Source organism: Amblyomma mixtum, chromosome 4, assembly GCF_055824585.1.
Source record: "Amblyomma mixtum isolate Tamu chromosome 4, ASM5582458v1, whole genome shotgun sequence".
NCBI lineage: Eukaryota > Metazoa > Arthropoda > Arachnida > Ixodida > Ixodidae > Amblyomma > Amblyomma mixtum.
Window position 1 is genome coordinate 54187437 of NC_143015.1, and position 14970 is coordinate 54202406.

General features: G+C 50.5%; 1 long non-coding RNA gene across 1 annotated transcript; it reads left to right on the forward strand.

The window, feature by feature from the left end:
* The first annotated feature begins 3515 nt into the window (after positions 1–3515).
* LOC149346507 (uncharacterized) lies at positions 3516–13715 on the forward strand. Its single transcript, XR_016292395.1, has 2 exons — positions 3516–6372; positions 11933–13715. It is a non-coding gene; the product is annotated as an uncharacterized LOC149346507 (long non-coding RNA).
* Positions 13716–14970: the final 1255 nt, after the last annotated feature.

Here is a 14970-nt window from a genome sequence, read left to right on the forward strand (position 1 = left end):
GCGGAGAGAGAGCGTAACAAATCGATTTAAGCCTGTCGCGCGATCTCCGCGACTCGCCAGTGTGAACTCACCTAGCCAGTATCGATGGCAAATGTGCTCCAAAGATGATGCGTGATTCTATTTATTTTTGTTCAGAAAATACCCGGCGACCATGAATAATCACACTGCAGCAACTGCCGACATACGGAAGCAGACCGGTGCAGCTGCTGGGAGCTTGCAATCTCACTGCGGGAATTAAGAGCCCGGTCACTGCGCCAACAATCACTCATGCCGCCTCGTAACCAACTCATGCCGCCCGCTTCGGGTTAAGCACTTGACATTCGTGTTGGTGTTGCCGTTCCGTTCGGATGATGCTCGGATGACGCCGCCGGGGATACTGCGGTGGCGAAAGTTTATGCGAAGGAAGTCCTCCTTCGCCGCCGCCTTGTCTTGGGGGTCTCGCCGGAAAGCGCGCACCTTCTGCGACTTAACTTTGACAGTGGTCTCCGCAACTCACCGCAAACACTTGCGCAAAGTCGGTTGGGCTACGCCGACGTTTACTTCATTTCCTACGGTGTCTTGAAACCCACCGGCGGCGAAGGCGCTCACAAGCACTTGCCACTCCACTGACAGCGCACTCATCCGCACACCTCCAAATTCAACGGCGAGTTCGTCGCACAGCCATTGTGCTCCTTCCTATGTCAAAACGTCGAAACAACTCGTCCGGCACGTCAAAACCGTCTTCATGCACCCTCTTACACCGTTGCTACCGTTGCTCGCGCGGCCACCGGCCATGTAAACAACCGCCATTTTCTGTCTCAAGCGGTTTCAGACCACTCGTTCCAATCCTGCAAAATCGTCTCAATCGGCTCGCATAATTAGGTGAGCAACGTCAACACTTCTGGCACACTTATGACGTCGGCCGGTGACGCAAAAAACCAATATGGCCGCTGGTCACGACCGACCAATAGGAACGGGGCAAATGAGACACTTTTTGAGACACTTTCCGATTGAGACGATTTTGAGCGACTCGTAATCGCGCCCCTGGTGTCTTCATGCTTAGGGCGGAACCGTCGCCAGCGGCTCTGACGAGTTGCCTTGGGTGCATTCAATGCATGATAGCGGACGCAGTGACAGTGCACGTTTTTCCCTCCTCCCAAGGCGGAGGCGTCAGGCTGTCGTTGAATGCAGCCGAGGCGTTTGCCAGCGGCTCTGGCGTCCAGCGAGGTGGTGAAGACGTCTAGAATTTAGATAAAGTGTTTATGTTTACCAATCAATATGCTTCGAGAGCAGCGTGTAGTTAGTTTTTATACTGAATATCGAAAGCATAAATTTGAATATATCGCTCACGAGTGGTCAGGAAAGTAAATTTCAACGTTCAGTACTGCGACACAATGCGGTCCTTTATAAATATTGACGCAAGAATGAATCGGCCACTAATAGCTGGAAATAAATGTGTGACGGAAAATTAACTCGCCCCAAAATACGTCGATTTCTTAAAAATTTAACCGCTGCAAACTATCTACTTTAACCCCAGTATGATTTCGCTATTTTTGCGAAGAACATCGGAAGGTAGTGGCACAGCTGGAAGTTCCTGTATCGTGCATGGTGAAAAAATGTGAGGGAGAGTGCCTCATATCTTTTTCCTCCTTACAGGTGGGACTGAAGAGCGTCCAGGATCAGACGAAGCGGCGAAGCATTATCCCTAGACACAGGAAAATAAACCACATTGTTTTCCTCACTCCCAGTGGCATTATGTGACCAGTGAAACAGCAAAAAAAGCGAGATTATACCGTCCACGAAGCGCGACTTTCTGCACTCATAACACGAATATTATGGCGCCTCATTTTATTTTTCATTCGGCAGCTAAGGCCACGGTTGTAGGATCAAATGCCAGCCGTGGCGCCCATTTTAATGCAGACGAAATGCGAAACAGTGCGATAACAGAGCGTGTAAAAGTGTCCACGTGGTAACTAATATTCCGGAGCCCTTCACCCAGGTAGCCCTCATAACCTGACGGCTGATTATGTGTGCGACGCATCAGATTGTCGTCAGATGTAAAACAGATTGCGCGGTTCGCATTTTTGTTGCTTTTTGCAAGATTGATGTCATTACCTTCTACTCATTTTTCTCTTCTTGCCTCATGTAGGCCTCATGTAAAAAGTATCTATACTTTCCCTCCTGCAATAACGCCTTCGGATGCTGCAGATAAAACAAATAAAATTTAAAAAAAAAACATTTTCTTCTCGGAGAATAGTATGAACGTGCAGGCGATATCAGTAGTATGCATTTTAGACAGTGACCACAACTTAGCAGATTCGTCTGCCTGCCATCACGCAACATAAAGTGAATCCCAGAGAAATGTCTCGCTCTTAACCAATATCAGAGTGCGCGCATATGCCAGGTTAACAATCGGTAAACATGCCCACAAGAAACGGACCGCGGAAATTTTCGTGACATGTGGAAAGAGGTATGTTGCAATGTTAAAGCTTCAGCAGGGCTCGCTTCGTAAAATAAAGAATAAAAGCGCAATAAACAGGGAAAGAAACGACAAAGCAAGCACTAAGCCACCGGATCTCTTGTCGAGTCTGTTTATTCTTTCGCACTCTTTGATTTTTCGGTTTTACATCATATTGACGCGTCCAGCTGACTCATTTTCGCGCATGCATATGCAAGTTGCCCACATTTGTGATAGGTCACGATATGCACAAAATAATCATAGGCCATTTAATAGCCACTCAGACCGCAGCGGCGGTCTAGTGGTTTAAACGTATGCCTAGCATGCGGAAGGTGCGGGGTTCGATTCCCAGTGCCCCCGGGAGCAGACCAGGGGATACAATAGGTGCAAGCTTCCCTTGGCTTGGTGCTCTTCTTATCTCGGAACAAATGCTTGAGACAGGTGCTTTTGTCCGCATTTTATGCAGAGAAAAAACATGCCATTGTGCTCTTTGGCCACAGGTGCCCTTTCGTCATAAAAATTAATCATCACTTACTTAGGCACATTTTCGGCCACAATGCTCCAGAATGCTGTACAATTCGAGCTGTTGACAATGTCTTCCTTTGGCTAAAATGGGTAAGCGCTTTCTTCTCCAGCGGATTAATCTTGCACTGCGCAGGAATATTCGGCACTGGAATCCAGAACTTTAAGGATTTCTCCATTTTGTGGCGTTTAACACAATATTTTCTTCATTCAGTAGTTATGTGAGCTGTGAACCCAATAAAAATGATTCACTGCCATTTCCATGGTCCTCCATGATTCAGCATTGTTTGCGTTTAAACGTACCTTTGCATTCTTTTCTTTCTCTCTATTAAATTTGTTGTTGGGCTAGTTGGTGCGTAATGTAAAAGGTATGAAATAGCGCCAGAAAACCTAACCAATTCTGACTAAGCCTGGTTAATCATAACTTACTTTGGAAAATAAATGCAAATTACAAAATTTCATCTGATATTTTATACAGCTTTGTGCTTAATAAGTCATTTTGCGGTGTTTGTGTGCCTGAATGGCGAACATATAACTGTATGAAATGTTGTGTTACGTCTGGCCTTCGTCGTGGGGAAGACAACGACATGGCAGCAGCGAAACGCCGACAAACCCCGAGACGCGCGTTGGGTGAACGCCTGGATTGCCACGGAAGCCGCGTCCGTCTGCCCGGTTGAGCGAGCGTTTCCCGTACACCGAGTGTGAACGCGCGTTCGAAACGCGCGCGAACGCCGCTCATGGACATTTCGGCGTCTGCGCTACGTGGTTGGCATCGTTCCCCTCTCCCAGCGCGTGACGACGGCGTGATCTCTCGGGAGTGAGTGAGTGCGTGCGTGTCGGTGATTGGTGCCAGTGAAACCCGGCCCCCATCTAGGGACCATAGGGAAGAGAACTCTTAAAAAGCCGGCAGCGGCACGGCCGAAGAGCTTTTTGTCATCATGGTCTCCTGTTGAGCTGTCGTGATGCAGCGTTCCTGCAGCTCACTTGTAAATATTGTATAAAGTCCTCTTTCATTGTCCTTTTCCAGCAGCCTCGTCTCAGACGTCCCTCATTCACTTTCCGGCACACGGCCATGCTACCTCGTCCCTAACAAACTGGTGGCAGCGGTGGGGTGCTGCTACCTCGTCCTTAACAAACTGGTTGGCAGCGGTGGGACGCGAAACATCGGACGCCAGCGGAGAGTTGCGGACAACGGGACGCTGAGCAGCAGAACGGCGAGTCGGGGGCAGTGCAACAGCCCTTTGTGATGACTGGTTGCCTGCAGCGGACCGACTGCGCTGGATTCTTGGCTGCGAGGTTTGGTGAGTGCGGGACTTTCTTCTGCTGAGTTTTGCCAGGCTTTTGTTAGTGTCAGAAACAGAGCTGGTAATTGGGTTGTCGTTGCTGCTGGGTTAGTTGCAGCAAGACAATAGTGGGCAGTAGAGAAGGCAGCACTCGGAGCAGCCATGGATTTGAAGACGCTGCGCAAACCAAAGTTAGTGGAGCTTGCGAAAGAGTTGGGTCTGGAGGTATCAGACAAACTCAGAAAACCAGAACTGCTGAAGGCTATTCTTGCGTTAGAGGCTGAAGATGACGAGCTTGCGGAATGCCTTGAGGCCATTGAGGAGAGGGAATTGGCAAAAAGAGAACAAGAGGAACTTGAACGTAAAGAAAAACAAGAGAAAGAGGAACGCGAACGTAAAGAAAAACAAGAGAAAGAGGAACGCGAACGTAAAGAAAAACAAGAGAAAGAGGAACGCGAACGTAAAGAAAAACAAGAGAAAGAGGAACGCGAGCGTCAATACGCTTTGGAAATGAAGCGTCTCGACATGGAGATGGAACGCGAAAGAGAGCTGCGGGAACAGGAATACGAAAGAGAGATGCAGGAACTCACGCGTGAACTTAACACGCTCAGAAGTATTAGAACGCGATCTCGCTTAAGTGTTTTCAGAAAAGACGAAGATTTCAGAACTTTTCTAGAAAATTTTGAGAGAATTTGCATGGAGGAGCAGCTTGACCAGAGTTATTGGCCAATTGTGTTGATGGGATTCCTCCCATGTGAACCTTGTAATGTCTGGGCGAGGTTGTCTGACGAGGATGCCCACAACTATGCGATAACCAAAAGTGCGCTCCTCCGATACTTTCGAATTCCCGCGGAGGCAGATTTGGAAGGCCAAATTGACGGTGGTAAGCTACACCGCGATAGTGTCAGGGACCGAGTTAGAAGCTCCGCTCAGTCGCCGGATGACACGAGTGCTGTGCAGAAGTGGCGGCATAGGACAGGTTTGGTCCAGGAAAGAAAGGCCACTTCGGCAGCGAGGTCCGAGGAGTTCGGTCGAAAAGCTAGCGAAGAGTGCAGATCCACAAGCCGTGAGGGCTCGGGGGATAATGTAGGCACTAAGGCTAGTAATGAGGAAGAGTGCAGATCCGCCAGCCGTGAGGGCTCGTGCGGTAATGTAGGCACTGCTAGAAATAAGGAAAGGGGCAATACGTTGGTTTTGAGCCCAGAGAAGCTTGCACTTTCCGGGAAGGAGGCTGATTCCTGTGGTCAAGAGGATAATACCCTCGAGAAAAACGCCGAAGGTCTCAGTGACCCGGGAAATGTAGTCCTTGGGTCACGTGAGGAAGGTCATCACGGGAATTTAGTGAAGGCCGTGTTTAATGGGATTCAAGAGCAAGCTGTGAGTCGCAGCAATCCCGTCAACGACAAAGCCGAGCAATCTGCTTCGTTAGCGAGCACAGACAACGCTAATAAGGGAGAAGCGACCGTCTCTAGCCCTGAGGCAAAACCTGCTTTGACAAGTGAGGTTGATGCTTCTGCTCAGGAAGAGACTAGTGAACTTGCGGGCCAGAGCAGTCAAGGAATCAAGGGAGACCCTCCTTCGATGCGGCTGGCGAACCTTAGTAGCCAAGTTTTGGACACAGCGCTTTGCTGTAAGGAAAGCGGCTGCGAGTCACCCGAGTGCACCGCTGAAACCCAAGGGCAGATCGCAACGTTAACCATCGAGTGTGGTTTAGATCAAGTTGCAGGCCAGGGAGTTAGGGTCGCAGGGTCGATTAGCAAGCCTCACGAGAGCAAGTTATGCTCAGCAGGAGATAAAGTGCTGTCGGAACAGCTGGCTACTGCGACCTGCGGTGACTCACCGAAAGCACGAGCCGATAATTCGAACTTAAGGGGGAAATACGGCTCGGTGCTGCGTCAGCGAGAAGATGCGGAGGGTGAGGACACGGCGAGGAAGGGAGGAGCGCAGGGCCGTTCTGCGAAGGCAGTTTTAGGAAAGCGGCCGCGCTCAGAGAGAGCCAAGCCAAGGGGTAGACCGCGGAAAAAGGACGAAGGACGGGCCCAAAGCATCGTAAAGGTGAAGGCCGGCCAACCATGTAATGCTCCAAGACTGTCATCGCGGCACGCCAGATGCGATAAGCGCCGTACAAAGGCAAGGAGGAGGAAAAACTTTTATTAAGCAACCCTTAAAAGGAAGCCAGTGAGGGTGGGGATAAGGATAAGGGGTTTGCAGGAACAGGTGGGCCCTCGCGGTCGCGCTAGGTGGCCAGGAGCCCATGGGCCCTGGCGACCTCTGTGGCCCAGGTCACCATTCGGAGCTGAACCTCCGGCTGTGAGCTGTGCAGCACGGCCTCCCATCTCTCCTGGTCGTCGAGTCTCAGAAAAGGGGGAGTTGGAGTATTAGGGCAAGCCCTAAGTATGTGATGAACATCCGCCTTAGGGTGTTGGCATAATTTGCAGGACGGATGGTAGTCCCCTGGGTGCATGAGGGAATACAGGTAAGGGTTCGGAAAAGTGTCTGTCTGAATCCGTCGCCAAACGACTTGCTCGGCCTTATTTAGCGATTTATGGGGAGGGGAGTAAACTAGTCGGGAACCCCGGTAGTGAAGCGTGACTTCATGGTACGTCATCATGCGTTCCCTAGCACTGCGGAAGGAGGGGAGGCCGTCCACCGCCCGGTTGACGAGTCCTCGGGCGTGATTGTGTGCAGCCGTATTCCCCGGGTGTCCGCAATGCGCAGGAACCCAGATGAGTGTGATGAGCCGACTCGGTGGTACAACACTGTTCAGAATGCGATGTGCTGGCGTGTGAACCCGTTGTTTGGCGAAATTTCGTATGGCTGATTTAGAATCCGAGAATATGTATTTGGCATTTGTTTGAGTAATGGCCAGGGCTATAGCTGCTTCTTCAGCCTCGACGGGATGTTGAACGCGATTGAGAGTAAGGGATGAGCAAGGATTATGATTGCAGTTAAGTACCGTGATTGCATAGGCTGAGGTGGTAGAATATTCTGCAGCATCTACGTATGTGACTGCTCGATCCCTAGCGTAGTGCTTATGTAGGGCTGTTGCCCGAGCTGTGCGACGATCTTTGTCATGCTCAGGATGAGTGTTTCTAGGCAGAGGTGGAATATAAAGATTTTTTGCAAGGTCTAGAGAAATGTTATGCTGATCCGAAATTTGGTCGTCGAGGGTGATTTTGAGTCTTTTCAGAAGATTCTGTCCGGTAGGTGTTCGAGAGAGGCGATAGTATTGCCCCGTGAGGTGGGCTTCAATTAGTTCTGCCAGGGTGTTATGCACGCCTAGTTTGAGGAATTTGCTGGTGGGGGTTGAATTCGGGAGGTGAAGGGCAGCCTTATATATACCCCTGATCATTCTATCTATCTGCTCCTGCTCTGTCCGAGTGAGATACAGATAGGGGAGAGTATAAATGAGTTTGCTGATACAGAAGGCTTGAACGAGACGTCGCGTGTCTGCCTCCCTCATGCCTCGGTGTTTATTATTAATTCTACGAATGATCGCAGTCGTATTCTGTACAGTGTGGCGGAGTGATTTAATGGTGGTCGTGTTGGAGCCGTCATCCGTGATGAGCATACCCAAGACCCTAATGACGGGTTTAATTGGAATTGGAATGTCTTCAAGTTTGATAACAATTTGTGGCGGATCAGGATCCGGGTATCGGGGTCTGATTAGAAGGAGTTCTGATTTGGCAGGGGAACATGCCAGGCCTATACTTTGTGCATATTGTTGGACCGCGTTTGTTGCATTTTGTAATGTTTCCTCTATTTCACCGCAGTTTCCTGCGCTCGTCCAGACGGTGATATCATCTGCATAGATGGAGTGATAGAGGTGGGGAATTTTAGACAAGATTTGAGCAAGAGGGATGAGCGTGATGTTGAACAAAAATGGTGAGAGAACTGCACCTTGTGGCGTACCACGGCTGCCTAGTGGGAAGGTAGGAGATGTGACTGATCCGATTTGGAACTCCGCGGTCCTGCCCGTAAGGAAAGCTCTCACATATGCATAGGTGCGTTCTCCCACGTGCAGGGAGCTCAAAGCTTGTAAAATGGCTGAATGTTGCACATTATCGAATGCTTTGGTTAAATCTAAAGCAAGAAGTGCTTTGGTGAGGTGAGGAATCGAAGGATCAAGTATGTCTTCCTTGATCTGTAGCATGACATCCTGTGTTGAAAGGTGGGATCTGAAACCGAACATGGTATGGGGGTAGATGTTGTTCTCTTCCATGTGTCGGATGAGACGGTTTAGGACAACATGCTCCATGAGCTTGCCCGCACATGAAGTTAGAGATATGGGCCGAAGATTTTGCAGGTCTAGCGGTTTGCCTGGTTTAGGTATAAAGGTAATTCTGGCATGCTTCCACTGTTCTGGGAGCGTGCCAGCTTCCCAATGCTGATTCATAAATTCTGTGAAGGCCGCGACAGTTTTGCCATCCAGATTTCTCAGAGCCTTATTGGTGACTTGATCTGCACCTGGTGCTGAAGTGGTCCTGAGCTGCTGTAAAGCTGCCCAAACCTCTGCCTCGGCTATAGGGGCATCGAGTTGAGAGTTACAAGATCCCTCATATTGTACAGGGGTTAGTTGAGGGGTGTCTGGGAAGTATTTATCTCTAAGGATTTGAATAATGTCCTGACCTTGTTGTTGTGCGGAATGAACTAAGCGTATAATTGCTTTGGAGGTCTCTGATCTAGGTGAGCTGGGGTCTAATAGAAATCTGAGGAAATGCCATGTGTTCTTAAATTTGAGATTGCCGTCCAGTCTATTACATATCTGAGACCATTGCTGAGTGGTTAACCAGGCAGCGTGTTCCGTAATTTGCTCTAGAATTTTGGCCAAGGTACGTTTAAGTTTGCGGTTATGTTTTTGCCGCAACCATCGCTTTTCCACCCCTTGATAGGCTTGCCACAGATGGTGTAGTCGGCTATCTACTTGATTCGACTCCTGAGTAGTTGCTGCTTCCTTGGTAGAAGCTTCAATTTCTTTGTTTAATTGGGTAACCCAAGAGGAGTAGTCCTCTATTTTTTGAGTGGCAGTGGACTCTCGCCTTTTCCTGAAAAGGTCCCAGTCCACTATGCGTTTAATCTTGACTGGCAGGGTGAGGTTTTTTGCGTAACACGTGAGTGAAAGAATAAAGTGATCACTTCCGAGGTTTTGGCCTGTATTTGTCCAAGTAACATGCTTTAGATGTTTTCCAAGGGTGAGGTCTGGGCAGGTATTTCTGCTTACACTGTTGCCTATTCTAGTTGCCTGATTGGGATCTGTATAGAGAGTCATGTGATTTTGGTGGATGAATTCCCAGAGATGTTTCCCTTTGGGTTGAGTATATTTATATCCCCAGTCCGTGTGCGAGGCGTTAAAATCCCCGACAACAATTAGTGGTGAGTGCGCCGCAACAGAAAGGGCTTTTCGTAAGGCCCTGAGAAGCTGTGAATGTTTATCCTTCGGGTGGCTGTAGATATTCAGGACAAAGTATGTAGGTTGACCTGATTTGCGGGGGAGGATTTCAATGTACTGGCAGTCATGGAGCACGTCTGTCATGTCATGAATGATGTAGGTGATATTGCGATGCACGAATGTAGTGACACATTGGTGTGATGCATCAGAGGGGTGGATAGCTTGATAGCCTGGTAACTTATACGTATTGTTAGGTTCCTGGATTGCTATAATGTCTGGGATTTGAGAGGCTTGCTGAATATGAAGAAGAAGATTATCTTTTTTCTTTTTAAGGCCTCTGCAGTTCCATTGCCAAATATGGAGGGAAGGATTTTGACGGGGGGTTGGCGTGGAAGAGGTAGCCATTTCTATGCTGGTTGGGAGGAAGGGTTAGACGGCGGGCTGCTAAGTTTCTTAACAATATCATCAAGTACTTGCTCCAGGTGAGTAAATCGTTCAGCGATCTGAGTGAAGCCCACCTCGACTTTTTTTTCAGTGTTGTTGGCTTTTTCCTCGATCTCCCGAAGTTGTTGGATTGTTACTACTTGCGTTCCCTCATCAACCAGCGGACGTTTTTTACGAGGAGTGAGGTCTGACTGGTGAAAAGAGGTTTGTTCCAATTGCTGAGAGTTATCTGTAGGGTTGGATTCGTCTGTCTTAGGAGGAGGTGAATTGTGGGTTGTGGAGGGGGCGGTGGGACTCGTAAGGGTATTTAATCGAGCGAGAATCTGCGCCATCTGCTGTTTAAGGATTCGATTCTCTTCCATTAGGTTCTGTATGATTTTTTGCTCTTGGGATTTTTGAGACTCTGATCGATCATGCGAAAGATGGGAGGCCCTGTCCACCCAGCTCACCTGTTTGGATGTTCCGGCCCTGGACGAGGCGCTGGAGTCTCCGCTTCTTGTTGGACTTTTGCTGGAGGATCTGGAACCCTTCAGCCTGGGGAATGAGTCGGACCTGGAGCGTGTGGTCGAGTCGCTGCCCTTGGAGCTTGGTCTTGAAGGTCGGTCCTTGGCCCACGAGGATCCCGATGCTTTTTTGGTCGTGCGTTCGAAACGATGCCTGCATCTTGCGTCTCCCGTTCTGTGGTCGCCTCCACATATGATGCAGACTGGGGTGCAGACTTGCTCTGATGGATGCTGAACACCGCACCATTGACAGTGATCTTGTACTGGCATTGGGCACACGTCACGCCTGTGTCCAACTGTGCGACAGTTCGTGCATGATTCTACTTTCGGACGGAAGGGGTAAACCGCATGCAGGACTCCGAAGTACCTGATGGATTGGGGCAGCCTCTCCGCCGCGAAGTGGATTAGAAGGGATGTTGACGTCTTTCCTAGAGAACGTGCCTGCACTATGGGAAGGAGTGGATTTGCTCTTCTCAGTTCATCAAAGATTTCCGTTGGAGACTCATTCCCGTAGGCCTTGTATATGATTCCCTGGATTGCAGTGTCAGGGGGGGCAATGTAGGCCGACACTGCCACCTTGAGTCCTTGCACAGTGATGGATTTTAGTTTGACGTACTGAAGAGCGCGTTCCTTGCTGGGTGTCGCCATTGTGAGAATGTTTTTGACTGGGTTATTGCGCACTAGGTCCTCTTCAGCAGCCGCGACTGGTACCGCGCTGCCGTTCAGTATGGCTGCTCGAAGCTCACGCTCTGAGAACGCTGTGACATCAAAACCGCCGCCCGTTGGCCTAAAGACAATCTTGTAGTCGTCGCGCGGCAAGGGAGGTAAAGGCCGTGAATTTTTGTAGCGAGGTGAAGCGGGAGGCAATTTGTCTTGTTTTTTAGCTGAACCACATGCCGCGTCTCCGGTTTGGGATGTTGGCGTCTCTGCGTTGGCTGCTTGAGTTGAATGCGCTATGTGGGCTTCATTTTCTTTTCGAGAATGTCGATCTCGCACGGCGAGGACATGCTTCCAGTCGGGAGTTTGAACCTCGTGCGGTGAAATGGGCTCACCTTGCACGGTGTACTCCATGGCGAGAGATGTGGCAGATGCGAGCCAAGCCGCCGCTGTTGCTGCGGCGTTCGGCTGAACGCGGCCGCCGGCCGCCGGCCACGTTGGGTCTCTAACTTGCCGAAATGATGGTGAAGGGGACAAATACGGTGTCCGACGATGCGGAACAATCTTCTGTAAGTCTCGTGGGGCTGGAGTGCGATGTAAGCGGCAAAACTTTCTCAAAAACCGTGTAAAACACGGAGCCCATTCGGCGAGCGTCCGCTCCCGTTGGCCCCCTGGCGGTGGAATCTCCCGTACAAAGGCAAGGCTGGCTAGGCGTGTACAGACAGCGCGAAGGCCACCTGACCCATTGTGGGGACGCTACGGTAGCAGGACGCGTAAAACTCGCAGCGGGCCGCAGAGGACGCCCAGCTACCGCATGGAAGAACGCCGCAGAACGCGTTCCAGTCGAAGGACATTGCCGAATCGAGAGAGTACACGCAGGCGTTTGTTTCATGCGCGACCGTCAGCCCCTCGCATTCAAATGTTCAGACGCTACTCGGGTGTTGGAGACACGCGGCCGGTGTGCGAAACAAATCAGTGTGGCGTGGCGTCTGAGGCTCGCAGGTGTCGAAGCGCAGTTAAGCCCTTCGAATTTTGTGAATTGTCGGCTGCTAAAGCCACTGTTGGTGTGCGTCCGCGCAGGGCGCGGTTGAAGAGTAGGCGACCCCTTTGAGCCGCGGCGCGGCTCGTTAGCAGCGGATTCCGAGTATGTCTCTGCTGTTTTAAACCATTCCTGCCGAAAAAGCGTTTTGCAGAAAAAAAAAGTGAAAAAAAGAAGTTTTGAGCAGGAATAGGTTTCGGACACGTTTGGTTACATTGAAAGCGTTTCTTTTGAAATTGTTTTGAAACATGCACTAGTGGTGCCCATGTGTAGCAGCGTCCGCTGACACGCGGAAGTGCTAGCCAGACGGGCCATTGTAAGCGACTAGCATAAGCGCCTGGAGTTGATTTTATGGCATTAGGAAAATTACTGTGACCTTGGCTTCGTTGTTGAGCGAATCTTTGTGAGGAAACAAGTGCGTTCGTAATTGTTGTGGTCATTACGAATCGGAATACATCACAAAAAGGGAAGTCTTAACGGCAACGCCGATGGCTCAAGTCGAGGTTCGTAACGCAAGAGTCAGCATCATAGTTGCGGTTTGCTGGTCTTTTTCTTCCTGATGTAGGATTTTGAACCGATTGGTTTTGTTTGTTTTAAATTGAGATGCGCTTTGTGGTGTAATGTGCCGATTTGTGGGCATTTTCTCAGTGCTGCGGAACTACTCCCAGGGATTGATTGGGTTGTAAGAGGGAAAGAGCCTGGCATCGCTTAGTGGGGATTGTGTCGTGCTTGCGGACTGAGCGGTCGGGTTTTCGGCGGGGTTCTAACGCTAGCGGAGCACGAGTCACTTTGCAGTGCCCTTTGGGAACCTGCACCTGCAAAGGAAGACTTCGGGGTGCGCTGAGCTCCAGAACCGCCGAGAGAGAACCGACTCCGGTTGAGACCAGCCTCAAGCGACATCCCTCCGGACAGCGGATGCTGTCCCCTGTCTATCGGGATCTCCTTCCCCCGGCGGGGCAGTCTGTTACGTCTGGCCTTCGTCGTGGGGAAGACAACGACATGGCAGCAGCGAAACGCCGACAAACCCCGAGACGCGCGTTGGGTGAACGCCTGGATTGCCACGGAAGCCGCGTCCGTCTGCCCGGTTGAGCGAGCGTTTCCCGTACACCGAGTGTGAACGCGCGTTCGAAACGCGCGCGAACGCCGCTCATGGACATTTCGGCGTCTGCGCTACGTGGTTGGCATCGTTCCCCTCTCCCAGCGCGTGACGACGGCGTGATCTCTCGGGAGTGAGTGAGTGCGTGCGTGTCGGTGATTGGTGCCAGTGAAACCCGGCCCCCATCTAGGGACCATAGGGAAGAGAACTCTTAAAAAGCCGGCAGCGGCACGGCCGAAGAGCTTTTTGTCATCATGGTCTCCTGTTGAGCTGTCGTGATGCAGCGTTCCTGCAGCTCACTTGTAAATATTGTATAAAGTCCTCTTTCATTGTCCTTTTCCAGCAGCCTCGTCTCAGACGTCCCTCATTCACTCTCCGGCACACGGCCATGCTACCTCGTCCCTAACAAACTGGTGGCAGCGGTGGGGTGCTGCTACCTCGTCCTTAACAGTTGCGAAACGTTAAGAACTTCGGAGTTATCAGCTTCAATATACATACCGGTATTGTTCAAAATATATGGGCACTTTTAAGGATCTGCGAACTCATTTTTTTATATTGTCACGAAGTGGTGACTGCAGTGCGGCGAACAGGAAAACAGCGAGGCGTCTTCGAAACGAAACTCTTTATTCGGGCTGACTTGCGCCCGCAAAGAACTGAATCACTCGGCGGCGGCGTAGCAACAAGCGTGATCGGCGGTCGTCGAACAGAATGACCGCCGCTGTCGGCCGTGCTCTTTTTAAAGATGATAGCGAAGATTCCAGACAAAGCTTGGGAATTTACTAGAACCTTCTGGCGCAAACTAGAGCCGGCTCAGCCTAGATGCGATCAATCCAGATAAATCTAGGCGCGTCTTGCGTCACAAACGAAGCGATAAAGCGGCGTGCCGGCAGCCTAGAAGCATGAACAAATAAACACAACAAACAAAAGCTACAAAGATTCGCGGAATTACTCCCCTCTCAAAGAAGCATCGACTCGATGCTTTAGAACATAATGCTGCTATAAGCAATCAAAAACGGATTGTGCAAAAATGAACACCGAATGTGGAAACACGGCGTCCTTTAGCGTGCATGATAGGGCTTTAGGTGTACGACATGGACTACTTCTGGCCCTACGCGGCGTCGCTGGGATGCAATCATTTGGTCAGGAACGACCTCATAGTCCAATTCACCTAGCCGAGGAAGAACCTTGTACGGGCCGAAATAGCGGCGCAAAAGCTTTTCACTCAATCCTCGGCGGCAAATGGGCGTCGAAACCCAGACTCGGCCTCCTGGTTTGTATTCCGCGTTGCGTCTTCGTAGGTTGTAGCGTGTGGCGTCGGTCCGCTGCTGGTCTTTGATCCTTAATCGGGCAAGTCTCCGGGCTTCTTCTGCGCGTTGTAGGTATTCGGCGACGTCAACGTTATCTTCCTCGGTAACGTTCGGCAGCATGGCGTCGATCCTGGGCGTGGCCTCTCTGCCATGGACGAGCCTAAAAGGCGTCATCTGGGTGGTCTCCTGCAATGCGGTGTTGTAGGCGAAGACTACGTAAGGCAAGATGACGTCCCAGGTCTTGTGTTCGGCATCGACATACATGGCGAGCATATCGGCGATGGTTTTGTTGA